Below are 11,203 nucleotides of genomic sequence, written 5' to 3' on the forward strand. Positions count from 1 at the left end.
AGTCACATTTACAGATGACTTAAACTAGGAATATTGAGATAATAAGGCATTTAGCAGTTTAATCAGGGTCTCAGCAGCAGGAAATAAGTGGCACCCTTGAATTAGGATAATTCAAGGAAGACCTAATAGAGTCCCAGAGATGTGGGAAAGGTAAATTAGGGTAGGGTGGGGCAAAGGGAGGACAATTCTGGAGGAGGGGGTGATAGCTGGCTGGTTCTGAAAGGGTTAGAGCAGTGGGGATAGTACAGAATGATGAGCATAAGGCACTGGTGAGAAAATGTAAGGAGAGGAAACCTAAAAGGTTGAGAAAAAACAAACAACAACAACAACAAACAAAAGCTCTCATTTACATGTAGTAATGTGAGATGTACATGGATTGAAAACTCCCTTAAGGGATGCTAAAAGTTTGAGGAATCTAGAGTTGTGTGTAATCTCCACTAAGGTTATACCTCCATTTTTCAATAGGACCAAATGCATGTCATTGGGCCCTTGAGTTTAGTGAATACTTGCATATTCCTCTAAAATAAGCAAAACCTTCCTTTCCTTCTGAAATAAGTACCAGAAAATGCTAGTGAAGTCTGCTCTCCTCTTGTGAACAACTGCTCTTGTTCTTTGCACCTATTCTTATGAATATCTTCTGGGCTAAATGCTCTTACTGAATATATCTGAGGATCCTATCATGCCCCCCAAGACACAGCACTGATTCTGAGCAGGAGAGTCAAGTTTATCCACACTCACTTACAAAATGACTGAGCAGTAGCAATTCCCATTAGAATGGACTCCCAATAAAAATTCTTAGTATCTTAGTGTTGTTGATAGAACTGACATTTAGTGGAAATAAATTTTTCTTTCAAAAAACAACTTTTATGAATACAAACCATACAGAAGTGGAAAATGGAGCAAATGTGCATTTCCCTATTCTTCCAGCTAAGTACAGGAACAGGGGCAGCCTAGCAAGACAAACTTCTAGACAATAGCTACTGTACTCCAGCCAAACACCACAGAAAGAACTGTCCATTACAGCAACCACTGAGTGGGAAGCATAGACTTCCACCCTCATCAGGTTGTAATGAGTGGCCCCAGCAGGTGTGTGAAAGTTGACCAGGGAGCTGGAATGTACAGCCTGGAAGGTGGGTCATGACCTCAGCCCATGGTCCCAGGGAGATAACCTAAGAAGACTGGATTTGCACCCTTATGGAGCACTAATAGGATGCTGTTGCTATACCTTCTGCTGGGGCAGCTATAAGGGACATCTAGGCCTATGTAACCCTCACCCCTTTCAGTAACCTGTAAATGACCACAAGGAAGCAAACAAACCTTTGTGGAAGACAGCCATTGTCAGTGACCATACTCCCTGGTGTGTAGGCATTGAGAATGGTAGAATCAGAAATGGCTTTAGTTGATTTTTAGAAGTCCTTTCCACTTTGTGTCAACTCCAGCAACCTGAGGATATTAAGGGGTCTGAAGTGTTCACTGAATGCCATGATATTGATCTATTGTGAAGTGGTCTTTGGGACAAAATGCATACCATTCGCAGAATGTAGATGATATGAAAAGCTGAAAACATAATATAGTTTTGTTTCAAGGGTAAATATGATGCGAGAGTCAAATGGTCAAAATGGAACAGCAGTAAAGCACCAACTGTTGTCCTGAGACAGGGTCAAATATTTTACACGAACATTTGCTAGAAGCAGGCAAGGGCATCACCTCATACAGTGTGGACTCTGTCACCATGAGACGAATGGGATCATTGTTGGCAGAAGTCACAGTTTTGGCATGCAGTGGTTGCTTTTGCATTTGGATCATACAGTCTTTGCCTGTGGGTCTGGTTTATGATGGTAGATGTGTTAACAGGTATGGTTTGATGATGGATTTGGCTAGAGGTGGCAGTGACTGGGTGGTGCTGTCTGGCTTGGCAACTTGACTGTAATTAGTTTCTTCAGAGAATGAGTCCCTAATGGTGGGAATCCACCTGAGCCTCAATGGCAGTGTTGATTTATCTCTACATTTCATGGCCTGAAAGATGAGAATCTTGATATGCCAGGTGGCAGTCTTCCAAGTGGCAGCCCAGATGGCTAGGTCATTGCCAGTAATCCGAGAGTTTGTAAAATGTGCCCCACCTGGTTCTTAGGAGTATGGGCTAAGGCAAAGGTGATGATGTTGAGTTTATCCTGTGTGCTGACTGGCCTTTGCTGCAATCATTCTTCCAAAGACACCATTGCTCTGCATCAACTGCTTGAATTCCTCTACCTGGTTGGGTTTTCATTTGTTTTTTTGGTATCTTGTCTTGTTTTGTTTTGTTTTGTTTTGTTTTTTTCTGGTGGTTCTTTTTGTAGCTTTGGTTGCTTCCTCACATGTCTATTCAGCTGAAAGCTCAAGGTAACCATTTGCATTTCTCCAGGGTTCTATCTTCCCTAGACTTCAAATTCTTTTCCTTCAGCCAGCAAGGCTGCTGAACTCCACTCAGATTCCCAACCATTTTGCCATTGCCCCAGACAATCAGTTGAGAAATTTCAGGCACATGGGCACACTGAGTTCCCAATGGTCATTGCCTCCTGCTGCTGGTTACTCAGTGTGTGAAACCGTCAATTCTGCCTTTTGTCATACTTCACAGTTTTTCTAGATGGAAGGATATATCTGATCCCTTTTATCCTGTTATGGCCCAAAGTGGAAGTTCCCTATTCTCTTTCAAAGTTGGACCAGTAAGAAGAGGCTTTTTCTTAGAATATCCTTCTGATAGGAGAAAAATAAGGGTCAGAGTGATTGGAGGTTGAAAAGAAAAATGAAAAAAAAAAAAAACCCAAAACATAAAATATATCCAGAAATAAAAATTGTCCAAGTGTTTGGTGTGGGTTTTTTGGTCCTATTTTTAGGGAGATTCTAATCATCCTGCAAGAATTTAGGCTGCAGATCATCAGTGTTAATTCCTAAAATGATAAATCAAAGAGAAGCACCCAAGCTTCTTTAAGGAGTACAGAGCCTCACCAGTGACATTATAGGATGCTCCCATGATTATGACCTTCTTGACCTCCTTTTCCTCCTGCTTTGTACATACTTTTCTTGGCAAGCACCCTTGATTTCTGTGAGGCTGATGAATTTCATTCTGAGCAGGGAGCAGTCTCAGCATCACAGCACTGGTTTGATAGACCACAGGCTGAAGATAAATGACTAGAGAATATTTTGAATACGGATATTCCCATATAACTTCTAGTCAAAATCCTTTACAAGGCAAAGACAAAGCCACAATAGACGCCAATAACTCACTAACCATTTCTTCTCAACCTTTGGCTCTTCTCTTTTGACATAGATACATTTTTAAGTAGCCACACATCTAAATGCAGATCTCATCTCTGTCTGTGTTTTAAAATTCACGTGTTTTCTTTCTCCTTTTTGGAGTTGTTCCCAACAATTAATCCTAAAGCAAATGTTTCGCTATACTTTTAAATAGTGAGAACTTAGGCCAGTTGTTGTTGTCATTTTTTGTGTGCATTCCCTACATTTCACTCATCTTTTCTTTTGAGTAATGTTCAGTTCTCTAAACTACTGCGGAAGTCTGTGAGGGACTGTTCTCTTCTTTACGTTCAAAGTGTGTGAACTGGTGAGAGAGAAAAGAAAGCCAGCCAGTGGCCCCTGAGGACTTTTGTTTTCCTTTGTAGCAGGCTCTCCATCTGGGATTGCTTATAGACTGTCTCATTCAACAATCTTGCGGTGTACCTGTTATTGTTCTGGATCAACAGAAGAAGAAACACAGACTCATGAAGACCAAGACCCATGCCCAAGCTTTTTCCATTTCTCCAAATTCACAAGTCTTCCTCTTTTATTGTTCTCTTTATACATTTATTTTGTAAAATCAAGAAGAGATAGTACAATTTTCTTTTTATATACTTTTATTTAAAAAGTTAATATGCTTTTATTCCCAATATTTATAAACAATTAGAAATATAAAAAGTGGTTATTTATAAGTGTAAATACTATCCTCCTTAGTTGAATGCCATCTTCCTCCTCTCAGTAACCAATATTAATAATTTTGAGTTTTGTGTTATTTACTACAAATATATCCAAATATACACATTTCCAATATGGTAACTTCTATGTGACATATTATGCGTTTTGTTCTTCAATTTGCTTTTTTAAAAATTTCACTCCAAATTTTTGATTTTTTTCTCCATGAAGCATAATATGCTGACTATATAAATTGCCGCATAACATCCTATTGTGCTATCACTTAACTTTTTATCACTCCCTGGGCTCTTGTTAGAGATATAGAATATCTGTAAGTTTTGGTGTTACAAATAGCACCTCAGCCCACGTCTATCTAGTTACATCCTTTTTTATACATGTAGAAATATATTATTCATTTTTCTCCTCTGTTTGGCTCCTTCACCCTTTCCATTTAAGAGAATGCAGTTTAATTAGCAAATGTACCATCCAGTCGCTCTGCCAGGTTTCCCTCAGTTTTGTGAGGGAGTTTAAATGATTCCTTCTCATTCCAGCAGTTTTATGCTGACTTATATTGCCAGCAAACATCAAATTCCTGATTCACAGTCGTTCAGCTCTTGATAGTATTGGGCGTTCCCGTATTCGCATTGTCAGAGCTGGGTCGCAGAATCTTGACAGAACAAGATTATTCCGTACTATATACATTATTAATGGGATGAAATGGGTTATATATTTCAAAATCAATCCTTCCACTCCAAAAAAAGAAAGTGGTCTTCAACGAGAAAAGAGATTCATTGAAATTAATGATTTCAGAGTCACGTAAAGGATCGAGATATAGTCTTATTACAATATTAACAGAATTATGTCAAGCAATGTCACTTTGCCTAAGTTAAAATGTTCTAAATCAGTAGAATTTCTACAATCCTTATACGATACTATTTCATTATTTGAGACTGATTGCCAACAGAAAAAAATTCCATCTCCAAAGTAAATTTAGTAATATTCTTCAGTCTTGACTAGAGAAGATTTGATAACTGAGGGGATGGGCCATATTCTGATTTCAAAACTAATGATGTAAATTAGGAAGAATTCTGTGAAGATCACGATGTTATCCTCTCCATATAAAATATACAATTTGGTAATACAAAGATTTTGTGAAAATTAGATGAGGCAAAAAAAAATCAGTTTTTAGCATGGTGCCTATTACACACTCAACAAATATTGCTTTTTTTTCTCCTCATCTCATTTATTCACCCTCCTTACCACATAAATACAAGTCCAAGTCCTTCCTTTTCTTGTTCTTTCAGTCCCATTCATTAATTCATCAAAAATGTGCTGAATTCCAATCTATTCCAATCATTATTGTAGATAAAACCAGAACAGTGAATGGAACAGTGATGACTCTGTCCTTTTGGAGATCATAACCTGGTTGGGAAATCAATTATTAATCAAGGAATCATACAAATGAATGAAAAGAAATTCCAACTATGATAGGTGAAGGAAACGTGTAAACTTGAGGGTTCAGGGGGATTAGATCTAATCTGTGTTATCAGAGAAAAACTCCTGAATGATGAGTAAGTCTCAGATTTTGCAAGATAGGGAGAAGAGGGCAGAATATTCCATGCAGGCAGAGGGAGAATAATGAGCAAACATTCTGCTGTGCTAGGAAGCAAGGCATGACTGAAAGATATCTTGGCCAGTGAGGAGAAACTGGGAGGATTATGGATGAGACAAGGCTGGAGAGAGGCAAGAACAAGCCATGGGAAGATAACAGGTTGGATAGAATGGGTATAAAGGAGGAGGCTGGCTTACTAGTATGGTGTTCTAGGCAACATAGCATGATTGCTTGAAGTAAAGGAGGGAAGTGATAAAGTATTTCTATGGAAATCTAGACTCTGTCACTTTCCAGTCCAGGAAGCAGAATGTTCAAAAATATAGTAGATCTTTTTACCTTTACTTTATTCACCCTAAACCTATAAGCCAAACTTGAAGATTATATCAGGGGGAAAAAGACAAACAGAAAACAGTACAAATCTAATTTTAGAAAGACTCAGGTTACAATAAAGTATTATTTATTGGTTTATTAAAAGAGAATATAATAGGAAAAGTGACATTATATTATCTCTTTCCCCACTTTCATTGAAATCTTTTGCCTGTGTTGGTTAATCTCTTAGCTAGTGTCAGCAATAGAAGTTGATGATTGAAGATGGAGATCACATTGCTAATATAGCAAATCTCTCATCCTTAAGACATGGGATGACACTATTCAGTGTTCTTTCCACTACCCTCCTTCTAACAACCCTCCTCCTTCTATTCATTAAATTATACTTGTGAATTAAAGTATTTTGGTAGATAGTGTTAAAATTTTGACTCTTGGTAAATATATGTTTCCTATAGTTCTTCAGCCTCTTTGAGGGCAAGGTCTTTATCTTACATTTGTAATTTTAAGATTTAATACAATTGCTGGTAAATCAGAAATAACAAATAAATATTTTATGAATACATGAAATAATGAACCACAATTTCTTGCTTCTGTAAGTTGAATCATTACTCTAGTATCACTGTCACTAACCTGTGGCATTTTATACGTCTAGAAGAAGCTCAATAGATCAATAGAAATAACATATCTCATCTTAAAGATAAGGGAATAGAGAGCTGAGAATATAATTTATAAACCAGATCTTATTCTTAGTCAAACAATGTCTATATTGCTAAGTGTGAGGATGAAATGTGGAAAGTAAAAATAAAAATATTATGATGATGTACCCATTTAATAATTCATTGATTGCAACAGACCATGCACCATGCACGGTCTTTATCATGTTATTGAGATGCATTATAATGCTACCATATTAATCAGATGTTAGCATTTTATATACCTGGAAATGGATGGTCAATTCCATGGAACTCTTTTTTCTTTCTCTTTCATGTTCTGATAATAATAATGATAATAATAATAATAATAAGATAATAATGTTCCATTATTTTAATCCTTAGTTATATTCTTTGGATTCATCACAAGATGGTGCCAGTGTGTCTCTGTCACCACGGAATTTAAAAAAAATTAACAATCTGCAAGTACTTGCATTGGAGGTTGGATATAGATCTGGTGAATTCCAACCATATTCACATTTTCTTCTTTTAAAATTCAGTATGCCCACTCAAGCAATTGGTGAATATTTCCTTAGGGATTGTTCTTCAAAGTTCATATTTCTATGTCTAAGAGAAATTATGTCTGTAAATTATTCATATATGCCTTCTTCTGATTCCAACGAGTTTCACCTGTCTTCAGGAATACACACACAATATGCAAACAAATTCAAGGTTATGGTCATTATTCTTATTCTGGCCCATGTATAGAAATGTTCTACTGAGGACTTCTATGTGTTGTATATAAATCTCAATTCATAAACTAATCTCTTAATTTCCTCAGGTTAGTGAAAAATTACACTTCAATCATGCTTATGGTTGTCACTCAAACATCTGAAATCTTAAACCATATTAAGCATCTCAGGGGACTAATTGGTCACTGATCATCTGTGCCCTTTGAAAATTCTGTATTTCCATTGACCAGAATACTTACCCTCTGCTTCTGCACCTTCCTTGGATGTGGGGTTTGGTGTAGTGGTTGGAAGTGCTGGGCTTTTGAGGTCTTCTCAACATGGCATGTGGCCATTCATTCTGAGGTTCTGCCATATATTCAGGGACAATGCCAAACCCCTTCTTTCATGAGGCTCATCCTTTCCACATGCACAGTTCTAGACCTCTCTCAACCTGAAGGCATCTCTTTTAGGTATGGAGATAAACCATGTCTTCTCAGATTCCTATTCATTTTGATGGATTTAGACACTTGGAAATGAAAGCCAGGAAGCTCAAACACAAATTTTATCTGAACAACAACAACAACAACAACAACAACAAAATACAGTGCAGTAACCTGCTGAAAGAGGGGAAGAAAAAGGCATAAAATGAAAGAATAAAGTGGAAGATTCAAGGAAGAAATAAATATCTGTCTCAGAAAATTATCTTGGCAAATATGCACAGAAATTCATTCCATACCCACAGATACTATATTTTCCCATTGTATTATTAAATGCAGGGGCCTCTGACAGGTTCTGCTGAAACCAAGAATACTTGACCAATGTCTGGAAATGGGAAAGCTCACTAACTAGTAAATGTGCCTGAATCAAAGAATCTGATAATTCCTTTATGATAAATAAATTATCTAATGCCCTGGTCACCAAAGGATTTAATGTAGCCCTGAATTATTAAACTGCAGCGGCATATGCTCAATTTTCTACCATTAATCTGACTTTTTTTGGTCAGTCCATATTAAGGCTGCATCTCACATCAAGATAGTGATGGAATCGTTTGGATGTGTGGAGAAGCTACAGTACTCCTTGATATTTCATATTCCCAGTTTTTAATGTTCTTGTCTGTGTATATGTTGTTTTAAACTTTTATATGCTTTCTGGATCATTTTTAGTATAATAGACAATTTTTTAATGAAGCATCCCTAGGATATTCCCTACAGAAGTCCTGCTTACTATTAATATTGATTAATTTGAGAAGCAGTAGTTAATGAATATTTTTAGGAAACATTTAAAAAAATTTTTTGACAAATTCTGCCAAGTCTTCCCCCAAGCCAAGTATGTATGTGTGTGTATGTGTATTATGCATGTGTTTTAATGAATTTGATCTAAATGAAAACCAATCTCCCCTTTGCCAAGAGACTATAGGGTCCATTGACTTAAGCAAACATTTAATCATTGAAATATTTTTGGATGTCAAACCACAGCAATGAAATCATTTTATGTCTCAGAACATATGAGAGTAGAAAAGTAGCAGTGGTCATGTGTCACACCTGAAGGTGAGCTGTGAAATGCTTAATTCATTCACAGCCCCTATCACTTAGCTACTTCTTGGGGCAAAGAGACATACGTACACACATATGTCTATTTTTTCGTAGCCTGTATTTTCTGGATGATGATCACATCAACTTTAGTAACAGAGCTTCTTCTTACCGCTTAGTCCTCAGCCTCTCAAAATTGGTATATTGCTTTCTTTTTTCTATGGTTGAAACCCTCATATAATGCATAATTTTTCATCATGTTCTACTTTCTCAAACTTATTATCTTATTTTAAATTGTTTCTCCCTAATCTCCATTCTCTGCCCAAAGTACTATAATTGAGTTTGTTTTACCCATATTTTTTTCTCTCTTGTAACTGTGTTCTATTTTATCTTTAATACTTATTTAATCAACTTTTATCCCCATTTTAAAATAATTTTTAGTATTGTACAGAAAGCTGAGAGGGGGCAAATGAGATGTCCTGTCTTTTATTCAATCATTCATTTGTTCTTTTATTTGTGAAACATTTTTTGGCAATGATGACAAAGGTCTTGCATATAAAGTTCACTTCCTGCAGTCTAAGAACTGATAGAAACTGAATAAATTTAATGTCAGAGTTGGAAGGATATTAAAGATCATTTAGGTCAGCAGCTCCATAGACAGGATATATAAGAATCACTTCCAGTGTTTTAAAAAATTCAGAGTCATGAATTCTACACCTCAAGCTACACAATGAGTATCAAATGGATTTGGAAATTTATGTATTTATTATGCATCTTAGATGGCGTTGGAATGTCAGAATGACAATAATTAACAATTTGGAGCTGTGAATTTTTACAACCTCCAATTCATGTCTTGAGTTCTTTCTTTTTTTATAATATGTATATAATAAAATTAATAGTTATATATTACATTATATACGTAATATCTATATGTTATAAAATACAGACATTTACTACATATGGATATAGGATATGAAAATGTCAGTATTATGAAATGCACGTTCTAGCTGTGGACAGCTCTGACCAGTACAAATGTTCTTGAATTGAAAGAAAGGCTCTTTATAACTTCCACAAGCTGATCCTTTTTCTTTCTCTTGGTTTCTGAACAGGTTTACAACTCCTGAGAACACTCCTCTGTCTTTTCATCAGTCCTTTGTAGTTGAAATACAAAAAAATGATACCCAGTGGATCCTAATGGATTTTGTTGTCTCCTTGAACCCTCACAGACAGTGGGCCCATTGGAGTTCTGTGCTCATGTTGCAAAACCATATGTCTCTGATGGATTAGTGGAGAACTCATAATTGTAACTGTATATATTGAAACTGGATCTTGCTTTGGAAGCAAAGTGCAGAAAGGGTAATAATGATCTAACAAACTGAAAGGCCTAAGGAATACTGTCACAAATGTCCTTTCTAAACCCTTTCCTGTATCAGCCACACACTAACACTGAAAATGATAGCACACACTAATCCATAGCAGCTGTGCCATTTTGCATTCTTATCAGCAGTATTCCCATTTGTCTGCACCCTTGCTTACTCTTGTCATTTTCTTTTGGTGATATTTATTTATTTAGTTAGTTACTTGTACTAACCATTCTTGACATATATGATATGATATCTCATTATGGTTTTGATTTGAACATCCTTGATGATTAGTGAGGCTGAACATTTTTTCATATATTGTATGGAGGTTCCTCAAAAATTAAAAATAAAACTGCCATATGATCTAGCAATCCCACGTTTGGGTATTTATCCAAAGAATCGAAATTAGGATCTCAAAGAGATATCTGCCCTCTTGTTGTGGCAATATTTACAATAGGCAATATGTGGAAACTTTCTGAGTATCCATCAATAGATGAATGGGTAAAGAAAACATAGTATATGTGCACAATGGAATGCTATTCAGTGTTTAAAAATAAGATGATTCTTCAATGTGTGGCAACATAGATGAACTTTGAGGGCATTTTATTTATTTATTTATTTATTTATTTATTTATTTATTTATTTATTTATTTATTTATATTGGAGTTCAATTTGCCAACATATAGCATAACACCCAGTGCTCATCCCACCAAGTGCCCCTGAGGGCATTTTAATAAGTGAAATAAGCCAATCACAGAAAGGCAAATACTGCATGATCCCACTTAAATGATGTGTCTAAAATAAACCCATAGAACCACAGTGGAATGGTGGTTGTTGAGGTTAGGAAAGGAGGAGTTAGAGAGGAACAAATCAAGGAGCATAGTGTCGGTGAAACTATATGGATGAGCCCTAGAGACCTCTTGTGCAACGTTGTATCTATAGTTAACATACAATTACAATTTTTTTCAGAGGGTAACTCATAGGTGTTACTACTACATTAAATTAAATAACATACAAAGAAAAGTGAAAATAGAGCAATTCATAATTTCAT

At 36.1% G+C, this 11,203-nt stretch overlaps 1 long non-coding RNA gene across 5 annotated transcripts in view; it reads left to right on the forward strand.

Annotated features, from left to right (window-relative positions):
* LOC144311166 (uncharacterized) overlaps positions 1-10,526 on the forward strand; it is a 243,173-nt gene extending 232,647 nt beyond the window's left edge. For 2 of the 5 annotated variants that reach the window (XR_013376747.1, XR_013376743.1), the window contains exon 8: positions 9,901-10,525. This is a non-coding gene — a long non-coding RNA (uncharacterized LOC144311166). Of the gene's footprint in view, positions 1-9,900 lie in introns of all 5 variants that reach the window. The other 3 variants (XR_013376739.1, XR_013376745.1, XR_013376741.1) reach the window with 2 other exon arrangements.
* The last annotated feature ends 677 nt before the right edge of the window (positions 10,527-11,203 follow it).

The sequence above is a fragment of the Canis aureus genome, chromosome 3 (assembly GCF_053574225.1).
Source record: "Canis aureus isolate CA01 chromosome 3, VMU_Caureus_v.1.0, whole genome shotgun sequence".
Classification (NCBI taxonomy): domain Eukaryota; kingdom Metazoa; phylum Chordata; class Mammalia; order Carnivora; family Canidae; genus Canis; species Canis aureus.